Source organism: Rhipicephalus sanguineus, chromosome 4, assembly GCF_013339695.2.
Source record: "Rhipicephalus sanguineus isolate Rsan-2018 chromosome 4, BIME_Rsan_1.4, whole genome shotgun sequence".
Lineage (NCBI taxonomy): Eukaryota > Metazoa > Arthropoda > Arachnida > Ixodida > Ixodidae > Rhipicephalus > Rhipicephalus sanguineus.
The window spans coordinates 34,498,275-34,521,520 of NC_051179.1; the positions used below are offsets into that span (position 1 = coordinate 34,498,275).

Here is a 23,246-nt window from a genome sequence, read left to right on the forward strand (position 1 = left end):
CTATGTTGGTGAGGCATAGGCCGTCGAGGCTGGTAAGCCTCGATAGTGCTACGTAGACCAACATCAGTGGATGGTGTTTGTCGTATTCGTAGGCAACCTGGGCGTATGTTGCCTACGTAGCCTAGTCTACAAAGCGGCTGTCAATCAATCTGCCATCATCCTCGGTCAGCATGAGGCCATCGCCCAGCCTCTTAAGAAATGAAGAGGAGACTGCGTCGTTCTGGTGGACAAAGTGCACATTACGGTGCGGTGATGTGGATATCATATGTAACTTTCGTTAATGTATTGCTCCGGGGTCGAGCAATGCTTCAATATGGCTTGCTGAATCATAGGAATACAAACGTAATGTTTATTAGACTGCTATAAAAGCGGAGCCAACACTGTAACTACAGACGTTAATCTGATATGACGCCTGTATCGTAGGAGTACACATCGTAGGGGTATCATGTAGTGTTTATTGCTTTTTTGTAAAATTAGATAGCCAGCACCACAACCACAATTGACGTTGCACCGTTATTACGCCTGCGTAGGCTGTTTTTCCAAACCAGTTTATAGACCTGGCGTGGCTCAGTGGTAGAATACTTGATTGCCACGCAGAATGCTTGGGTTCGATTCCTGCTGGGATCCTAATTTTCACTCTTTCCATTCGTTGAGTCAACGCTCCCGATGTTGGTTTTCCTTAACGCTCTAGCATTTAAGAGACCAATGTCTGTTCTCGCCGTTCCTGGGTAGATATAAACTGTCAATCACCTGTGGCGCATACCCGTACACCGCGGCCCGTGGTAAACGGGTATGTGCCACACGTGTCTAGTGGAAAGGGTTTGACGACGTGCACGACAGGATTTTAACGTTATTCATGTCATGACCCGGCAGTCATATTCGTCAAATCATCTTACCCTCCCATGCAAATTTTGGGCTACACCAAGTTAAGGAGGCGACCATGAGAGCACCCAGACGTAGGCGGCTAGATAGATAGATAGATAGATAGATAGATAGATAGATAGATAGATACGTAGATACGTAGATAGAAACGCTCAAAGTGCCAGAGGTTCGCTAAGAAATGCTTCGCATTTAAAAAGCAATAAACACTACATGATACCCCTACGATGTGTACTCCTACGATACAGGCGTCATATCAGATTAACGTCTGTAGTTACAGTGTTGGCTCCGCTTTTATAGCAGTCTAATAAACATTACGTTTGTATTCCTATGATTCAGCAAGCCATATTGAAGCATTGCTCGACCCCGGAGCAATACATTAACGAAAGTTACATATGATATCCACATCACCGCACCGTAATGTGCACTTTGTCCACCAGAACGACGCAGTCTCCTCTTCATTTCTTAAGAGGCTGGGCGATGGCCTCATGCTGACCGAGGATGATGGCAGATTGATTGACAGCCGCTTTGTAGACTAGGCTACGTAGGCAACATACGCCCAGGTTGCCTACGAATACGACAAACACCATCCACTGATGTTGGTCTACGTAGCACTATCGAGGCTTACCAGCCTCGACGGCCTATGCCTCACCAACATAGGCGTGCGCACAGGGGCGCCGGGGGGTCGGCTGCCCCCCCTTTTAACCTAAGAGGGGGGGCGCAAAGTCAGCCCCCCACATTGAGATAATAGGGAGGGGGGCGCTGCGACACGGAGGGGGCGCAACGTCAGCGCCATACATTGACATAATTGGGAGGGGGGGCGCTGCAACGAACCTTCGCCCCCCCCCCCCCCTGAAGGGGAACCCTGCGCACGGTGGCTTCAGGGTGGCTTCAGGTTCCGACATGTCGCTGGCTCTGTCGACAGACAATTTGTCGACGAAATGACCGAGGCATCCACGAATTCCAACAGCTCTACTATACGACATACTTCACTACACATGGACCCCTCGTCACCACGATCACGACCGGATCCTATAACAAGTCATGACCAGCTGCTGGTGCTCACTATTCACGGTGATGATGCCCTTGTTCAAGAACTGTCAAGAACTGCTTGCACACATGCACACAGGTTCGTGAAACGTGTGTGCGTTCTCGGGACACGTATAAGCACTACATATCAGCTTACCGCTTCCGGTGTTGGTAATACCCACGTTGCCATTGGCAGCGTTACCCAACCGTAAACGACTGGTTATATAACACATATGCGGCTCTTCAACATATATATGTGTGTGTATAAAATTTATACAAATCTTTAGCATCATTTTGTAACGTGTCGCTCAGTAAAAAAAGTTACGCCACAGTAACCTACCCGCCGCATGCTTCGCATAACATCGACTCCCACGGTACGCGGGATCTGCTGATTTTTTACGTGGTAAAGTTCGCTAAAATACCCCTCGTCAGGACCCGCTTAATGTATTGATTACGAGCTGCAATATTTCATTTATGTGAGCAAGGACACCTGGAAGTTTCTCGAAAAGCCGTTTAATTTTTATTCGCTGTGTCATGTGTTTGTTTACCGTGAGACAACTTATAGCACCTCATCAGGCGATGTTTGGGGTAAGCTGAGCAACCTTTCACAAGAGTTGCCCTGTTGCCTGCCCTGTTGCCGTGCTGCCAGAAGATAAACATTGCTGTCAACGCAGGCCTTGTCCGCCACGGTGGAGCAGTGATTATGGTGCTCGGCCGCCCGAAGGCCGCGGTTCGATCCCGGCCGCGGCCGTCGCATTTCGATGAATGCGAAATGCTAGAGGCCCGTGTACTGTGTGATATCAGTGCACGTTAAAGAACACCAGATGATCGAAATTTCCGGAGCCCTTCACTACGGCGTTTCTCATAATCATATCGGGGTTTTGGGACGTAAAACTCTAGATAGTATTATTAACTCTGCCCTTACCTTTGCCAAGGTGATGGCCAGCAAGCGGAGTTCTTTCCCTGCCTTCCCTTGCTATCGTAGGCAATGTACCTTACGTGACAAGCCCCACCTTTTTTCTGTTTTTCTTCGCGGCGCCTTTAGAGTGACCACATTGAGCGTCTCGCAATGCGAGGTTAACTGAAGCCACGTGCTGTAATCAATGACGCTGAAAGCAGTGTGCTGCAGTGCGCGACTCGCGTCTCGCAGGAAGTGTGGCCCCGTCCGAGATGCGCGGACTACTTTTTATTATTTTCATGCTTGACAGACACGATGTTCACCTACTAATCTACAGACCTAATTTGTCAGAAATCTTAGATCATGAAATTCTTCGGTTTCCTCGACTACCATATCACTCATTGCCATCGTTTCAATTGTACAGTAATGTCAATAAACACATCGCACCGTCAGAGGGTGCTAAGTAACTATCACTCATTAAGGAGAGAGCGTTGTATGGCTCGTGGTTTTAAAAATCCGGCGTTCGGCGGCGCGAATACCATTGGTACCAAAACTCGAGTGGGCCGATACCGCAGGCTGTGCAACAACGGGTGAGGTGGAAAATGCTTGAGGGTGAGGGTGGGACGAACAATGCAATTGACTAATAACGTTAAAGTAGTTTATTTAATGAATGTCTCTCCAGAGCATAGGTTACTGTGGTCTCCTTAGCGTGAGATAAAGGGGTTAAATTTTATTCCAGCGCCGCCGAGATAATGTACATACTCGCCGTGCGAGCTATTGGCAGATAAAGTTTGGCGCTGCTAAGCGCGAGGTCGCGGGTTCGATTCCCTGTCATGGCGGCCGTATTCCAGCAGGGACGAAATGCAAGAACATCCGCTCATTTAGATCTAGGTGCACGTTCAAGAGCCCCGGGTGTTTAAACCTATTACAGAATTACCCACTGCGACTTGCCCCGTAATGACAATGTGGTTATGGCAAGTAAAATCTCTTAAATTATTAAAGTAGGACGCTAGGGGACAACAGAAATAATACGTGAAAAACAACCCCCTACACATGCTTCATCATTAACGTTGGAGTGTCACGCACCGAGTTTTGCCTAAATTAATGTTGGGCATGTTCTTTCATCTGCTTATAATAATTCGCAAGTATCCACGTGTATGTGCATGTGGACACTTCAGAATTACGGATGCTCTTGCCGCCGGATTGCTTGCTTTGCTCGCTAGGCCGTCTTCTAGCGCTGCTGTCACATGCGAAAAGCTACACCGCAGTGTGTATTTTCGCGGGGTACAAGTCAAGAAATGGCTTCTCCTGCTCTTTGTACTTTTTTTTTCAGTCATATAGCAAGTTGAGAAATCCAAAACACGACTAGACGCTTAAGACGAGTGCGGTTTAAACCAATGCACTGCGGAGAAAACATTAAACCAGGTTGAATATAAAGGCTTCGAGCTTTCATTTTTGGTAATTCAATTTACATAAACCAACACTCTACCAGTATCAAGTGTTAATAATAATAATAATAATAATAATAATAATAATAATGATTGTTGATGTTTAACGTCCCGAAACCACGATATCATTATGAGGGACGCCGTAGTGGGGGGCTCCGCAATTATTGACCACCTGGGGTTCGCTAACGTGCACCTAAATCTAAGATAAGATTTATTCCAGTATTTTTATATATGGTTCGTCGACGCTCCAATTCCGTAGTTCCTGCGTAACTGCTGATACTCGATCGAATAAAATGCCTTCTCGTAATCTATGAAGGTTATATATAGGGGTTGGTTATATTCCACACATTTCTCTATCACATCATTGATAGTGTCAATGTGGTCGGTTGTCGAGTATCCTGTACGAAATCCTGCTTGGTCCTTTGGTTAATTGAATTCTAATGTTGTTCTAATTCTGTTAGCTATTATGTTTGTAAATCGCTTGTGGACAACGGACAGTAAGCTGATCGGCCTGCATTTTTTCATGTCCTTGACGTCCCCTTTCTTGTGGATTAAGATTATGTTAGCATTCTTTCAAGGCTCCGGTACCTCACCGTCAAGAGGCACTTCGCATACAGGGTGGCCACTTTTTCTAACACATTCTGTCCACTCTTTCAACAGATATGATGTTACATGATCCTCACCAGCGGCTTTGCCTCTTTTCCCTCCAAGGCTTTCTTTATTTCCCCTGTCGTTACTGGTGGGATGTTCGATTCCTCTGGTCTACTATTACTTCTTACATTATCGTCCTGGTTGCCCCGGCTACTGTACAGATCTTTGTAAAACTCCTCAGCTACTTAAGCTATCCTATCCATACTGTTAGTGACTTTGCCTTCCTTGTCCCTTAGTACCAGTGTTGCGGAGTTCCCACTCCGGAATTGGAATGACTCCGGAATCATTCCACATTTTCGCGATCCCGGAATGGAATGGGAATGGAATTAAGTGCTTTTTGCACGGAATGGAATGTGAATGTAATTACGTCTTTTTCCAAAAATAGAGCAAGTTTTCGTCTACGCGCTGTTTATCAAACTTTTCAATTATCACGTTATAGGTTTCAAAACAGGAGAAAGTGCCTCAGATCAGGCTGGCCGACGTTTCGATAGGAGACCTATCTTTGTCAAAGGCGCCTTGTCATCCCTGGCGTGTTAGTTTTAAGGGGTTAGTGATGACGTCATGTCCAAGGGATTAGTGATGACGTCATGTCCAAGGGGTTAGTGATGACGTCATCACTAACCCCTTAAAACTAACACGCCAGGGATGACAAGGCGCCTTTGACAAAGATAGGTCCCCTATCGAAACGTCGGCCTGCCTGATCTGAGGCACTTTCTCCTGTTTTGAAACCTATAACGTGTATCCATCCGTCGGCTCCCTTCTTGATCTTTTTCAATTATCAGTAAGTCAGAACCTTGAATTTAACAATAAAGCAGTATTTTTAAAATTGCTTGGCTTATTACAAGCACGGTACATTTATATAATAATAATACTATCTGGGGTTTAACGTCCCAAAACCACGATATGATTATGAGAGACGCCGTAGTGCAGGGCTCCGGAAATTTCGACCACCTGGGGTTCTTTAACGTGCGCCTAAATCTAAGTACACGGGTCTCAAACATTTTCGCCTCCATAGAAAATGCAGCCGCCGCGGCCCACGGTACATTTATAAGCAACGCGCCTACTACAATCCTGTCCTTATATAGACTGTGTTGCTCCGAAGTCTCGAGCTGAGAGCTGGTCAGCCTGCACTCCCACTGCTCCTGGGTGGGATCATTTCATTATTATCATTATCCTTTTTTTTTAGATGCGAAGTATCTTATGCCGGTGTTCAATCCGGTGGTGGTGGTGGTGTGCGGCGTGACCACCCTTACTGCGCATGCGCATACTCTCTCCACTCCACCTCTCCCATTTCCCTCTCCCATCCCCCCTCTCCACTTCCCCTCTCCCCTCCCCTTTCCACTCTTCCTCTGAAACGCGGGCTAGACATGCCGAAATTGTCTTCTGCGCAACGCCGCGATGAGCACCAGCGCATGCACGTCCACTCCCCCTCTCTCTCCTCTCCTACGCTGCCCCCTCTCGCACGCCTGCCGGCTGCGTTCCCCGCTCGCCCTGTGAGAATTAACGGCCAGGCTAGAGGGAAGACAAGACGCGCGTAGCGTTCCTCTTCGCGTTCCACGACGCGAGGTCGGTAGCATGCCCAAAGAACGCCAACGGAACGCGATCGTGCAAGTGCTCCGGCTTCGCATCGCCTCATGGTCCCCTTTAGCGGGAAATGGTGTAATTTTTTTGCATCTTTTCTTGCTACGGCTCGGCACATACCCGCGTTCGCATCGCGAGGGCATTAGGGAGGAACGTATTTTCCGACACCCTTAATTGCTACTACTGTAATATGATGCTCAAATTAGTCATGTAGGCGTGAGTACATGTTTTTTTCGAAGTCGAAGGCCATAACGTATTCTCTAGGTCCAGCTTTAGTTAGCCAGAGCCACGGTGTAACCGTGGCCAGAGCCAAGGGTAGACGTGTAAAAGTGTGAACGGTCTGCCAATTTGTAAAAGAGAAACCGAGGCATAAGTCAGTGTGCAAACAAATGCATTATCCCAGCAGCTACTGAAGGGAGAAACAAATTATCCCTGCGCGTTGGTTCCTATGGATACCCCCACACGGAAGCGGCCAGGGGCGTAAGCCAAGGGGGGGGGGGGGTCGGGAGGGTTCAGCTCCCCCCCCCCCGAAATTTTCCAGTTTTGCTTGCGTATATAGGCACGCACACATACAAACGCACGCACGAACATACATCAAGTATGGTTGAACCCCTCCCCGAAAAAAATTTCTGGCTACGCCCCTGAAAGCGGCGAATACTCTCTGCACAGCCTGATCTTTATCTCACGAGCAGTTTAGTACCTGACACACGTAAATAACCTTTGCGACAAGGAAGACATTGCATGCCTGCGCACAGGCGAACACAGAAAGTCCTCCTCACCCCATTCATGCTTGAAAGGCGCGCTTGACAAGCATGAGTGCTGACGAGCAGTGCTGCCCAGTGTTCCATATTCGATGCAAAGGCACAAGGTGCCCGAGCGGTGCACTGTTCCAACTAATACCGGCAGATCTAGAGGATTTTGTTCCCTACTAACCAAATCTTAGTTTTCCCCATATTCACGACCGCTTGGCAAAACTGCTTAGTCTTCATCAACGCTACTTTTGTCAGCATAAAAATGCGTTATGTCGTCATTTTAGCATTAACACATTTAGGCTTAAACAATATTAAAACACCATTCGTCCAAACACGCTGACCATGCAAATACTATAGGCAGCGGGAGAACTGCCCCTATGGGAATTGGTAGGGTGTATGTACTGCACGAGATATGTCACCAAGCTATACTATCCCTCGACCTTGGTTACGTGCTTTGCGTACTTTTGCAGTTCATAATTAATGTGATGACATCAGCTTTATGGGGCGTTCATTCTTAACTCGATAAAACTATCAGATGCCTTTCATACGCTGAGGAATTACAGGAATGGAATTACGGGAATGGAACTGCCCGGCCATTCCCGGAGTGGGAATGGGCTAAGTTTTTTCATTCCGAGGAATTGAAGGGAATGGAATTGCGGCAAGTTCTAATTCCCCGGAATGGAACTGGAATGAAGGCGCCCATTCCGCAACACTGCTTAGTACATACATCTGGTTTTTGCCTATGCCCAGTTTTCTCTTCACCGCTATGAGGCTTCGTCTGTTCTAGAGATGACTAATAAAAACATAGCACGAAGTCAGTCACGTGCGAGTCGGGCCGGGTCCCCTGCCCCTGCAGCATAAATTAAATAAAACAGTACAACTCGGCTTCCTAGATGAAGTTCAAAAGCGGTCTATGCAATTCGCAGATCCATTTGGAATCAACGTCCGTCGACACTGTCGACGAGCTGAAGGTGAGGCTCTGAGAAAGAGTATAGTAGGCGTTTACTAAAATAAAGTATAGACCAGAACACACAGAATTTCATGCGCACCGCCATATTTACATCGCCTGTCGCGCCATCTATCGCAAATGCGACGAAACAACATGCGCGGGCTGCCACGCCAGCAGACGCTACACAGAGCAAACGTGAAACTCCCGAAACTCAGCCCGTCGGAGAGCGTGTTTCGCGTCTTTTCTAGCCTGGACATTTTCGCTGATTTTATTGGAACATCAAGAACATCTTGCTCATGCAAGTCCGCAATGTATACAGTACGTGCTGAGTGGGCTGCGGAAGCAACCTCGTCAGATACGTACGCTGTTACATTTGTAAAAAAACGTTCTCGCTGTAGTTACGCGTGAATCGTAATTGCAGTGCAGCTCGCGAAAGAGTGAAACGATGTTTTGTTGCGCCATATTACAAGTTGTGCACAAAGTTTTGTGAAATGTGATCATTTCAGCATGCATCGCGTAATAATTAGAGTACGCTTTACGGGTAGTTTCGCGGAACGTAATTTTTGTTTCACGAGCGCTCTTACAATAATGCGTCTTGCTCACAAAAGCGTGCTATCAGACAGTATAACCTGCAGTATCGTTCAGCGATCCCTTTTGGAAGCTACCTGCGCGATTTTATTCTTGTAACGATGGTGCTTTACAAGCGAAACTGTGCTACTCTTAGTTAAGCCGGTCAGCTACGCCTGCGACGTAAAGGACACTGGCGCGAGTTCTGTTTACTTACGTACCAATATATGTATTATGTGCAGCTGGATGCCTCGTGTCCAAATAAATTTGGGGACATCAAACACTGCAATGAAAGCACGAAATGCTGACCAGCTGTTGAGGAGCACCATGCCATTTATTACCTTTTGAAGATGAAATCTCGAAGGCGTGGATGCCATCAAATCACTAAAGCTTAATACTACGTTGAAAGTGGCAAAGCATGCTGATTGCTTGGGCTTGAAAGCACTACCTTGCACTAGACTTCGTCAAAGGAAACGCTCAAAGGTATGAAGTGCACCACCACACAAAGCTCGCGCCTGCCTTCAACCCAGCTGCGTGTCACGCAAATTAGATTCGCAAAATAAATAGGTGGGCATCACACTGCAAAATACACGCAGTTAGTGTACTTACTCGCGCATTTTCACTCGGCTCCTAGTTTTTTTGCTTGAATCACAGTTATCCATTCGCGACGAAGCTGAAAACACCACACCGGCACTATTTCCGTGGCGCGTCGTAATCGTCGCAGACAACGCTAATATCCTCTTGTTGCGTTGCTTGTTTTGGCATCCAAAGACGACGCAGTAGTGCCCAGACGAGCTCTTACACGCTAAAGCGGCGTGAACGGGTACTTTTTCGCACTTTAAAGCCTCAGAACTGCAGCTTGACCTGTTTACTTGGTGCAGCCCGCGCGCGCCTCGGCAGCCCGGTCAGCCCGGCGTCTGGGTGCGAGAGTATCCGCTCGGCTCGCCAGCAGCCCGGGTGCGAGACAGGCGTGCTCTGGTGTATACATTGATTAGACCGCGTGCGCGTCATTCGCACCATATATGTAACAAACCGTAAGCTTTTATCGCCCTTCGTTGATACTAACTGCTGTTGTTGCATTTTAGAAACGCTGGTTGTGCTTTCGCGTGTTGGCTAGCAGGTGAATGTATACCGCAGATACGTATAGTCGTGAGCAAGATGAGCTGCAACTCTGATATTACCTTTTGAATAGGCTATAGCGACTAAACACAGCGAGCAAGCGCAAAAGTGTTCATGACACTAAATGCTCAAACGGAAGGGTGTGTATATGGCAATTCAGTACGTCACATTTACACTAGTACATTACAAGTTTTTGTACACTAAACATTAATTCGGTGTTCGGCTCATAATGATGACAACAGAACGTCTTGACGGCACGGGCACGCGATAACGCACATGCCGCTTAAGTGCTACGTCCGATATACATACATACGCTCAGCAATACCTACACTGACTGCGTTCTTCCTTTCACATTTCATGCGTAGATACATGCAGATGCGTTCGGATATGTGAAGTGTTTTACGAAGTTGGAATATTCAAGCGGCGACGTGTTTCTTTTTTTGTTTTTTTTTTCGTCTCGTGCTCCCACGGCGCCAACGAGCAGCGGGCGACCGAACGGCTGGCTCGATCGATGTACACACTTTTCCCATAGTGCCTACGCTCCCACGGGCGTTCTGGGATTGCTTGAAAGGGTTTATTAGCAAGAATCTCCCAATGCATTCACCCTCTCTCTATAGGATATCATGTGATGCTTTGCAATCTTACCCTTCAATTAATTTTTATTATATATCTCCACTTAATTATTTGCCTGTAACTATCCGCGCAATTAATTACTCCTTTAAATTGCGGAAGGGTGTCTTGAAGGGCCAGTTGGTGCCTGTTACTGCGTTGAAAATAGCGCGAAAACGGGACGAAGGTAACAAGGCGCTGTTCCTTTGTTTTCTTAGCTTTCGCGCCCTTTTCGCACTGTTTTCAACGCAGTAACATGTAGCAACTGGCCCTTCAACACAGCCTTCTGTGATTTGTTTCTCTTACATCAGGCTCTTTCGCACCCAGTGCTTTGCATAATTCATCAATGTGCCAGCGCTTGTGTAGTTTTTTCCTTAGCCTTTGTCCAGTTTTCGCGCTGTTTTCAACGCAGTACTCCTATAAATCGTGATCTCTCGTAAATGTTTCTCGTAGCACATGTGAGTGATAAATGGCATCTATATTAAAGGAATAATTATCATTGATTACAAATTAATCATATTTATTGCTGCTAATTAACAATATTCTATCATTTGCCGTTATCGTGCTATAACTGCATTGATTGAGATACTAGCTATCTATCTGTCTTAATTATGTCCTACACTGACAGCTTGCACCCCTACATTTAAAATATGTTAAATTCGTTGTCGCCATTCATTAGTAATGCACTGCATGCCAAGGTGTGAATGTAGATCAACATTAGTCACTTGCTGTGAATTCTGCTTGGTTAACCTAATTTTAAAAATTCGCGCAGCTTGCACTGAGTCGCGCAAAGCTTGGCTAGAGGGGAGCTGGTCGACACTTGGCTGGTCCTGGCTTGACCAGCCAAGTGTCGACACGTGCATTCACATGCCGATGCACGAAGTGTTCACGGGATCACATTCTAAATCACGAGTATAGAATATAGTTGTTGATCGGGTTCGATTGGGTATTGCTTGTCAACACAACACCAGGTAGGATAATTAGCTTAAGTGGATTAATTATAATAATTAGCTTAATAGCATTGTAACGGAAGAACAGCGCGAGAAGACAGGGTCGGAAGGGGCACACACACAGCGCTCGTGTGGGTGCCCCTTCCGTTCCTGTATTCACGCGCTGTTTTTTCGTTACTATTCTAACAAACCAACTAGCCCACCGACATGCAACAGCTTAATTGGTCTAAGTGGCACATTGGAGACTTGGTGTCGGTTAGCTTGCATCCCAAGTCAGACAAGCCTTAATTATAACTGAATTAGCCTAACTCGCACACTCGACGCTCGGCCCCGAATAGCTTGCATTCGAAGTCAATCTAAGCCTAATGAGCTAATTATTCTAATTGAAGCTAATTAGGCGCAGTACTATTTACTATTATTTACGCTTTGCTCGGCACATCTTGTCAAACGCGGCATTGCTACGCACACCAGAATCTCAACTACGCTTAAAGGGACACTGAAGCGGTTTTGAATTCGCGACTTTATTTCAAATTCGGTATCGCGACCTCTTAGAACATGCCTGCGAAGGTTTTCCCCCCGATTTTCGACTAAACAACGGCGCTATAAGCGAGCAAACTTTGGCCGAGGGAACGCTCCCCTGCGCGCGCGGAGCGCAGGGTAGGAGGACGGCAGAGAGAGAAACGTGGAGAGGTGACGTCATCGACAGGAACGAGCAAGGCCGTTGCGCCTGTTTGCTTCGATTTGTTACTTGTTTCGGCTGCGACCTGCTGCCTAGCGAAGCATCAGTTGTGCCAGTTCGCATGGGTTTCTTGCCGTTTCACCATTGTCTTATTTCGATTAGAGATTTTTGCTGTCCGACATTCACTAGTTGTGTTTGTCGTGGGTTGAAGCGGACTCGCGATGCCGCAGTACTGCGCGGCATATGTCTGCTGCAACACTTTCGGTCGCGATGAGATCGATTTGCATAAGTTTCCTCGGGATCAGAAGATGGCTGCAAAATGGGTCACTGGAGTTAAAAGAAAAGACTTCAAACCTACGAGAGGAAGTGTGCTGTGCTCTAAGCACTTCCATGACAGCGACTACGTACGAAGCCCGTCTCTGATGCAGTCGCTGGGATTGACGATCAAGAACAGCGACGCGATTCCTTCTGTGTTCCCGCACCTGAGGGGGGCCTCGCGCAGGACGTAAGGTGCTTCCGTGTTAAACTCTTTGATATGGCTTACGATGAGATCTCGAAATCGGGTACTCTACATGACAGTCGCATACTTATGACGCGGCAAATATACCGTTTGCATTTCAACACGCCATCATTATAGTACTGGCCAGAATTCCGAAAGAGCGACGACATTGTAAACAGAACTGCAATATATGAGCCAAATTATCCATGCGCAAGATCAGGGGCGTAGGCAGAAATTTTTTCAGGTGGGGCGGGGGAGGCACCTCCTTGATCTGAAGTGGGGGCCGGGCAGGAAGATGTGGTCGAGTGTCATTGTGTGCTCTATATGCTGTGGCAAAAAAATCTTGCGCAGTGGCGTGGCCAGCGCGGGGGGGGGGGGCACGGGCCCGGTGTGCCCCCCCCCCCCCACTCTGGCTACGCCACTGCGCAAGATTGCAACGCAGCCCGGAGCACATGTCACCACTGCGGCAAAGATCGGCTCTCGTGTGCTTTTTTTTTCTCTCGCGATAGCACACTGACTCATCACATGCTTTTTGCCCGCTGCGAAGTGTGACACTGATTGCGTCAACAACGCTGCACTTTGAGCAGAGAAATTCACGAACAGCTGATGTTGTCGCACGATGTGCGCGCGCAGCGCGGACCCTGCCAATACGCGGCTAAAAGCGACTGCCAATGCTGCTGTTCCCTATCGGATATAATATACACGGCTGAACGTATCATTTCTATCGGTTCACTGCAGTGAAATTAAGCACTAACATGCACCTTGCACGTACCAGTCCATGTTTCCGACGCGGGTGAAGGTTACCGGTTGGGACACGCTTTCTTGTGCCGCATCATCGGCGCTGGCAGCATCTTCGGTCGTCGTTCCTACAGTGGCGACCGGCTCGACATGTAACAGCAACTACACGCCGATTTCAACAAAAGAAAAGAAAAACACGGCATCGCCTGCTGGAATGCGCCGTCAGCTGTCTTCACAATTCCGTCGATGATGCCACGGAGCTTCGACCAATCACAGGCGGCGGCGAGACTCGCAATGCCGGCCGAGGCGCCTGTTGCTCGTTTTCGGCAAAATAGTTGTTTTTCCTAAAGGTGCATTGCAGGTTTCGCTGCAATGCATCTTTTCATAAAACTTCCCGTCGAGCCTCACAAACTTCGCCAACATCAGCCAAACTTCACAGGTTCGAACACTGAATAATCAAGATTGGGTCACTTCAATGATTTAAGCAGGTGAGGGCGCATTGTTTTTATATAAATTTTAAATTCTCTCCCATGGAGTTTCACATAGCACATTAAAGTGGTTCTCGAACCCAGGATGTTTATGGGAATAAAACAAAACTTCTCGCACTGCGAGATGGACTCCCAGGTTATATGGACGAAGTGATTTAAGCCTATATTGAAGCGTTGCACTACAGTAAATGTTTAAAGGTCGATTCCCATTCAGTGACGCTGCCACTCAGCAGCCAACGCAACAGATGGCGCTAGTTAATGTCCCAAATTCCTGGACATGACTCGGAACAATACTGCGCTAATTGGAGAAGCGTAGCACCTAAGCTTAATATTTTTAATACTTGGTGCTTTTTTCTGAAACACCCTGTATACGCATGAAACGACACTCTGCGGTTAACATGTTCCGGAATACAACAAAGTACTACAGTGCATTTTACATAGCAAACATTTCGTCACATACATGTACACATTACACACGTAAGCAGCATACGCACACGGCACTTCGTATGTTATTACAATTAATGTACAAATGTTGGTATAATAATGAATGAGATCTTTTACCTGCTAACGTCACGTAGGGCGTGATCTTTTTACGAGCTGGCAGCTGGACAGTAATCACTCGTATACTACCTGCAGGCATCAAGTATGCCAGAACGAGACCCCCGCTACGAATGAACGAAAGAAGCTAGAGGTGTGTCAATATTCGAAAATTTCGGATAGCATTCTATTCGATTCGGTACTCGAATCGAATAGCAGACATTCGAAATACCGCATGTTTTAACAGCGAAGCTGTTTAGCAAATCGTTCCCTGTCCAACGAACCAAAAAACTATCGTCACCATGAACGGGTATGTGCCACAGAAATTGGGCAAATCCCACTACTCACCACTGGTCCATTAAAAATGAAGAAGGCAACAGTTAGCCCAACGCTGCGAAGCGACGGCGGCGAGCCGAAGATCCTGAGTACGTACAACGAGAGAATACTAGCTAACGGGAAAGGCAGCGGCGGCTGCGGGAAGACCCGAAGCGATGGAAGGCCTACACCAACGATGACGTGCCCGTAGATATGTGAAAGGGGCAAACGCTTGGTTTCGGCGCGAGTTTCTGTTTCTGGAGTTCGGACATCCATGTCGTCCGTAACCGTCTGTGGTTTAACTCGAAACTCTCTGCGCTGAGAATCACCGTAGAAATAACCTAGCATCACCTAACTAAAGCCTAGCAACGACCTTGAAACAACCTGCATCACCTATCTAAGGCCCAGAAGAACCTGAAGCAACCAGATTAGTCTATGGCGAGTCATCAGCGTCTCGGAGAAAACGACGAAGTTGCGCCTCAGCTGCTCCGCACGTTCGATAATAATAATATCAGGGGTTTAACGTCCCAAAACCATGATATGATTATGAGAGACGCCGTAGTGGAGGGCTCCGGAAATTTCGACCACCTGGGGTTCTTTAACGTGCACCTAAATCTAAGTACACGGGCCTCAAACATTTTCGCCTCCATCGAAAATGCAGCCGCCGCGGCCGGGATTCGATCCCGCGACCTTCGGGTCAGCAGTTGAGCGCCATAACCACTAGAGCACCGCGGCGGGGCTCTCCGCACGTTCGAGCCTAGCGCGAAAGAAGAGGAGGCCCGCAAGAAGACAGCATCTGTGGTTGCCCATCGCAGAGCAAGCATCAATAAAATATGTGTGAAAGCGAACGCCTCACGTCTTCCCACAAGTCTTCAGAAATGTCCAGTTTCGCTGTTTCAAGCTTTGCGCGGCTTAGTGCAAGCTTCGCGATTTTTTTTTCGAATAGTTTTCGAATAATCAGCACCGACGGGAACACCCGAAAACAATGAAACTCTGGAACAGCCGAAGGTCATTTTTCGTCTTTAATCACTGAATTACCAATACGCACGCAGCCCAACATTTTGCGAGATTACCTATGCTAAATTGATTACCGGATGAAGGCGTTTTTTTTGCTTCTTAAAACTCCACTCCTACTCTATTTTTACTATGCTGCATCGCATTAATCAGTTCCTGTCTTCGTCTTGTAATAACTGACGTTGGGGACTACGGCTGCGCTCAGCTTCACTGTAGACAACAGACGCGTAAATTGTTTGCGTAAATTGTTCTTGCAGATGCAGCTTTCAACACTGATGCTTTCGGTGCAGAGGCCCATGTTGTAATGTCAGATTTATCAGTTTTATGACAGATTTAGCTGTAGGCGTGGTGTCTCAATTTATTAGAAGCAAGCGACTAAGTATCACCATGATTACGGTAGTAACTGCTGTATTTAAACCTACAGTTGCGAAATATTTCGAAGGCTCTGGTCGCTGCTGTATACGAGCTTACCTCGGTATTCATAACCGAGGTATTAGGGTCGGTTAAAAGTAACCGTAATGTTGTTTGGTGAAAGTGTGTGAATGTTTGTTTAAATTAAAATGTTGTAGAGTGTAGGACTTTTGAAAATGGTTGTCTTACTATTGGAAAACTATCCCTAGAGTATTCTATTAGGATTAGATTCGGTATCATCACTATTCGTATTCGATTTGGTTTCAAAACTCACTATTCGCACACCTCTAAAAGAAGGGGAATTTTTAAGGGCTCGTTTTTCTTTGTTAGACACAACGTGGCATCAATTCGGCCATAACGAGAATCCCGCTACGAATGAACGAAAGAAAGGGAATTTTTAAGGGCTCGTATTTCTTGTTAAACACAACATTGTGTCTAACAAAGAAAAACGAGGCCTGCGAAATTCCCCCTTCTTTCGTCCGTAGCGAAAATTGTAGTACTTGTTTTACATAACTAAAGTTACACCCTTTAATTGAGTCTTCGGCTATGCGTGTAGTATTTGTCGTGTTAGCGTTTAGTCCGGCTAGTGCTTGTCGCTATTCAGTGTTATAATATAGGCCATGCTTGTAGTTCCGTCATGGCCTACAAGTTCACATTAGACTAACTTGCGTAGTATTGTGTTCTACAAAAAGATCAATGGAGTGAAAAAGGTGTTGCACTTTACATATTGTACAAAAGACGTGCTTTCGTAATAGTGCGAGCCTGTAAGCTGGCAAAAAGTGCATCTTTAAAGGAACATGCTGATAGGTTTAGGACGATTGCAATAAATATGACGCATTTTCAGAGTTCCGAATAATCGTATGGTTTGCGTGGTCATTTCAACAGTCATCAAGAACTTTATTGACGAGTCCTGAGGAGTTTGAGCCGCCGGGGCATCCACGAGGGACACCCTAGCAGCCGCTACCGTAGGCGACGCCCGAGTCGGGGCGGGAACGTGGTGGCGTTCCGCCAGTTCTTGGGCCCTCCGGACTGTCTTGAGTTTGGGGTGGAGCTCGGAGCTACTGAGTGCCTCTTCCCAGTCGGACTAACTGGTGACTGCTCCCCGAGGTAACGCCAGACATTGCCAGAGCATGTGCGAGAGTGAACAATAAAATTTCTGTGCAATCTGGGCATTGTGGAGTGATGTCCGAGTTGTAATGACCGAGTAGGCAACGTGATGGGTACGATCTCGTTTGTAGCATGCGAAAGGCTACCGCTTGCGCGCGTTCAAGCTTTGTGTGTGCTAGGGGTATTGGCTTCTGTTGTTACGATAGTGAGAGGTGATTTCGTGGAAGGCGAGTAAGGGGTCGTTAAACTAAACTGTATGTCTGGACCCAGCTCTTCGGTGGCTGGTTGATCGTCGCGGCGGGTGAGTTCTCGCGCTCGGTCATGAGTGGACGTCTTTGCTCATGTGGGCAGGGAACCAAGAGAGGCATTGCCAGCACATGTGGTTGCGTGGTTGTAAAATTTGGGCTGCCTCACGCGCGATATTGCCGGTTTCGTAAGCCGGAATGGCGGCGCGTGAGTCTGTGAAGACGCTGGTGTGCGAGGGATCGATCATCGCTAAAGCTATGGCGACCTGCTCGGCTATGGCGCTCGTTGCTAGTCTAACCGAGACGGCTGAGCGTAGGGCTCCATCGCCATCTACTACCGCGAGTGCAACGGTGGAGGAGTTACCGTATTGCGCCGTATCGACGAGTACGGAAGAGTCGCGATTCGCGGCGGTGCGGTCGAGGATCGCGCGAGCCCGGAGCAGGCGTCTGTCCTTGTTGGGTTGTTGGTGGACGTTTCGTGGGAATTAGGTTACCATGTAGGTATCTCGAACATCTCTCGGGAGGGTTACTGAGCGTCCAAGGTAGGGGTGTGGGGGACATGCCGGTCTCGTTTAAAAGTCGACAGCCTGCCTTGGAGGAGGAGAGGCGGACCATTTGGGCCGTAGTCTCGGCCTCGATGAATTCGTCGATGTCGTTGTGCATGCATAGTTGGTCGATTCGGGAGATACTCGTGTTTTGGGGTAGGCTGAGGACTTGTTTAATGCTTTTGCGCATGAGTTTCGTCTTTTCCACCTTTATCCAGTTGTGGGCAGAGGCGACGTAATTGATGTGGCTAATTAGGAACGTTTCCACTGTCTTGGTTAATTATACCCGCTCTGCTTGTGTGCCAATTAGCACGATTTCAGCAACGTTGTTTCGAGGTGCAAAAATAGTGCTTTAGCTTTATTGTTAACAAAAATTCGGCAGATCCCACGCCTTGTGGGAATCTGTTTCATGCGAAGCAGTCAGCGAGTAGTTGTCTATGCTGCATTTTTTGGCTTTGAGCCAAGTGTTACGAGGTGGATCGACGTGTTGTTGTAAGTGTAGTAGTTGTGTGCTTATCGTGGGCTTACCAGGCACGTCGTCTACACTGGCGTTCACAGGGTAGCTTAAAGTCGGACGTAACGTCAGCACTCACGTTAGGGCACAGACGTCAGTATTATCGAAACGGAGTGCACATTACAGTGCCATACGTAACTTTCGTTAGCGTATTCCTCTGTAGTCGGGCAACGATTGAATATAGCTTGCTGAATCATAGATAGAATTGTAATCTTTATTAAGCTGATATAAAAGCGAAGCCATCCCTGGAACCTCAACTGACGGTAACCCTACATGATGCCTGTATCATAGGAGTACATATGTAATGTTTGTTGTTTTGTTATAAAATTAAATAACCAGCACTTCAACCACAATTGACGTTGCACCGACATAACGGGTGCGTGTTCTCTGAATCAGAATAAAGTTCATTCAACAACGCCTGCATAGGGTCTTTTTCCAAAGCACTTTCTAGATCTGGCGTGGCTCTGTGGCAGAATACCTGATCACCACGCAGAATTCTGGGGCCCGATTCCTGCTGGGAGCTTAATTTTTATTTGCATTCGTCTGGTCAACGCGGCCGATGTCGGTTTTTCTTAACGCCTTACTTATATTTAGGTGCATGGTAAACAACCCCAAGAGGTCGAAATTTTCGCAGCCCTCCACTGTGGTGTCCTTCATAAATGCTGGCTTTGGGACATAAAATCCCAACAATTCTATTACTCAAACGTCTGGAGTGGGCCAAGTTTGTTTTGAACATGAGTGAACTCAACCTTTGAATTGGGTAGTCAGTTTAGTACATGGTTCTACTCAATGCTGGAATTGTGCAAGGTCAGTTTTGGCGTTAGCCACGTCCATTTTGGAAGTGGGACAAGGTAGCGTCGAGAAGGTCCTCACTGAATTGTAGGCAGGGGCGAAGCCAATTATGACCAGATTCCAGCTAGACTTCCAAATTCGTCCATTCATTTTTGGGTGGACCTAAAAATGCCCAGTATGCCAAACCATGCATTGCCAATGTTATCCTGCTGGGACATTGCCAAACTGCGCATTGCTTGTTGCGTTGACATGCAATCCATTCCCCCGGTGAGTCCAGTTGAAGCCCCGTATTATTTCCCGATATCTGCGACATCTGATAGAGCGCGCTCCAAAGGATCTTAATGGACTTTTTCCATCCATTGTTATAGATGCGAAATCTTGACAGGTAGGATATGTAGTGAAGAGTTCGACGAAAGTTCGACTGGTCAGGTAACATTAGGATGAAGTTGCGGTCACTAACCAAGTCAAGGCGAAAACGCACGAGGGACGTTTACGGGCTTGTACGGGTTCCTTGATCACGCTAAAGCAGGCAGAAGACGTCTCTTATACTAAAATATGACTTAGAGAATTGGTGTCGTCAGCGGACAGATTTCCATTGTTCCTGTTGGCGGTGTTGTCGACTGAATAAAAAATTTAGAAGTATTCTAGTTGCTAGATTTTTCTCCTTAGCTGTTGTATTGGAGTCATCCAAATCGATGCGGTGACCGCGAATGTCTGCATGCTCAGCCAGGACGTTCGATGCTTTCTTGTTGCCGATTTCTCTCTGACGCTCCTTCAATATCCTCCTGAACTTGCCAGTTTCGACGATGTAGCTGCAGTCTGCACATGGTACTTTGTCGACAAAAGGGAATTCTCGCTGTTTATCGGATCCCCGACGTTAGCAAGCTGATTTTTCAGTTTGTTGAACGGTACGCGTGGATTGTGGATGTCGTATGTAAACATGCGGTTTAGAGCTTCGCTCACACCTGGAACGGACGGAACACCGGTGCGCCCTGCAGAAGGCCTGCTTTGAGACGGCTTTCGATAAAACGAGAGATAAAACAGCGGAAGGCTTCTGGCAAGCCTGATGGCATGAATAGCCGGTATGAGTCCTTCCGGGCGCCGAACGAGAGTCTGTTCCTGTTCACTCACGCAGACGTGGAGGATGGAAAGGATGTTATCCAACTTGTATTCTGCAGTGAACTGTTTATATGGTGTTGAGAAGATTCAGGAGACTTGTTGCGTCTTACACTTGTATAATGCTGAAGCAGTCGTCTACATAACGGACGAAAATATTTGGTGTGGGCGCAAAGTAAGTATTAGGTGAGGGCGCAAAGTCTGTTCCCAAATTGCCGGTAGTCATGGAATGGAAGATCCCATGGCAATTACGACCGTTTGCTGACATAACCGTTTCCTGTAGGAGGACTATGTGTTGTTCAAGCACATCTCAAGCTCCCTTACCTGTTCACTTAGCCATTCCCGATTAAGTAATTTCCTGCAGTAAAAGAGCTCAATGTGGTAATTTTCAACATGACTGTTATCGCAAGATTGGTCCTGTAATGCAAGGTTTTTGGCTTGCAATTCCAAGGAGTTTTGTTAAGCCACCGTATAGCATGATTTCTCCTTATAGAAGCAATGGTGTGGTTTTGTCTTTCCACTGTAGAAATATGCGTGCTCGTCTCCTTCGCAGGATCCGGAGAGTAGCAGAATTCGCGATGTGTCCTGCGCTGCCCAGGGGTTCAGCTGTTTCGACAATGCTTCGCAGCGGCTCGGTTACCCATACCAGCGTACTTGGTGTCTTCTCCATCTGGTACTCTGGGGTTCTGTCGATCAAGTGTTCTGCACGACCGAGCGTGCTTTTCTGCGAGTTGCGTTCTCACCGCAATCGAGATGTTCAACCATTGCAGTAACGGTGGACCAAGAGCAGCAGAGTTCAAGGACTATCAAATGCTGGTGCGTAAATACATTCACCGAGGTGTATATTATCTATTGAGGACCAATAATTGCTTGCGTGTGGTTTCGCTTTTGAATTGTTCAATTGCGAAAGCGTATGCTCATTAGTTTGCACATTGAAACTCTTAATGAATGATGCATACGGAATAAAATTTCTGCAGGCTACATTCTATTACCACCGTAGGAGAATACTGGGCAAAAAAATTATACCTTCAGTTCCGTAATAACTTTCAACGAATGTTCGCACTAATGTCGTTGCGTGGGCAGTTGCCAACCGTATGCAGCTTGAATTTGACGTGTGCGGAAGTAGCGTAGACGTTAGGGTGAGTCGGGTGTAGCTCCATGTCGTGATGAATTGGCAACACAAAACCAACGAAAAGAACTGTGTTCTTTCTCCAGTGTGACTGCATTAGTATTTCGCGCCTAATTCATCACAACGTGACGGTTACTATTCGTTCAGAACTATAGGGGTTTAAGTCGAAGAACGCGTTGGTTCGTAGCGTCAAGTAGACTATTTAGGACCATACGACGTCAGAACTTGAGGCGGACGTAACGATAGCCGTTCGTTGTGTGAGCCCTGAACGCATACCAGTGCAAACTTGTGTTACGTAGTAGTGCTGCGTGAATATTCCGAGCAGGAAAGACTAAGATAGTGCACAAGAAATGCTGGTGTTGATTGTTTAATCACACTTTGAAGGACGTTCAGTTCAACTAAGCTTTGATTTGTCACACTTACCTGAACATGTGTGTTTACTAATAGGTATTGTGGTTTTTTTTTGCACTTAATTAGGGTGAAGAGGAGAAGGCTGGAGGTCGGCGAAAGTGAAGGTGATTCCGTGAGCGGCTCCTGCGGTGTGCGTCTGCTTCGAAGGAGAACTCGCTCAAATCGGGGAAGAAGCGTCGATTAAAGGCAGCCGCGACGTCAACGAGTGCTTACGCGAACGAATGCGTGACCACCCTGTACGCATTGGATATGCCCCTAGACTCTGCGCTATATTTATGCGCTGGACGTCGTATATGTACATATTTGTCGTGATTATTTTGGATTATTTTGTACTGCGTTATTCTTTTTAGCTGGTCTTGTTATTGTTTGTTTAGTAGCACGACCATGTTCATGGATGGGTTAGCCGGCTAGAACATTGGCTGACCTGCCATGTTTTCCGTGTATAAGATTACAGAAAAGTTATTAAAAGGTGCGTGTGGTTGTTGGTGCGTCACTGTCGTTCTTCCAGGCTCAGCCAGAACAGGTTGGCGTAAGGGGAACCTCTGAACAACAACAACAACAACAAATTCGTCCTGCGCGCACAGCAAACTTCGTTTGCTGGCGCTTGGCCGACTCTGACTGAGGGGAGTATGTGACAGATTCGTCCTGCGCGCACAGCAAACTTCGTTTGCTGGCGCTTGGCCGACTCTGACTGAGGGGAGTATGTGACAGATTCGTCCTGCGCGCACAGCAAACTTCGTTTGCTGGCGCTTGGCCGACTCTGACTGAGGGGAGTATGTGACAGATTCGTCCTGCGCGCACAGCAACTCGTTATAGCTGACGCCTGGCAGAAATCTCGGTTTCCATAAGAGTCTCGTCTCTGCTCTCTCGCTTCGTTTGCTGGCGCTTGGCCGACTCTGACTGAGGGGAGTATGTGACAGATTCGTCCTGCGCGCACAGCAAACTTCGTTTGCTGGCGCTTGGCCGACTCTGACTGAGGGGAGTATGTGACAGATTCGTCCTGCGCGCACAGCAAACTTCGTTTGCTGGCGCTTGGCCGACTCTGACTGAGGGGAGTATGTGACAGATTCGTCCTGCGCGCACAGCAAACTTCGTTTGCTGGCGCTTGGCCGACTCTGACTGAGGGGAGTATGTGACAGATTCGTCCTGCGCGCACAGCAAACTTCGTTTGCTGGCGCTTGGCCGACTCTGACTGAGGGGAGTATGTGACAGATTCGTCCTGCGCGCACAGCAAACTTCGTTTGCTGGCGCTTGGCCGACTCTGACTGAGGGGA

At 47.4% G+C, this 23,246-nt stretch overlaps 1 long non-coding RNA gene across 1 annotated transcript in view; it reads left to right on the plus strand.

The window, feature by feature from the left end:
- Nucleotides 1-22,590, plus strand: part of LOC119388730 (uncharacterized) — a 31,727-nt gene extending 9,137 nt beyond the window's left edge. The window contains exons 2-4 of the long non-coding RNA XR_005182811.2: nucleotides 16,999-17,220; nucleotides 20,986-21,248; nucleotides 22,039-22,590. This is a non-coding gene — a long non-coding RNA (uncharacterized LOC119388730). The remainder of the gene's footprint in view (nucleotides 1-16,998; nucleotides 17,221-20,985; nucleotides 21,249-22,038) is intronic.
- Nucleotides 22,591-23,246: the final 656 nt, after the last annotated feature.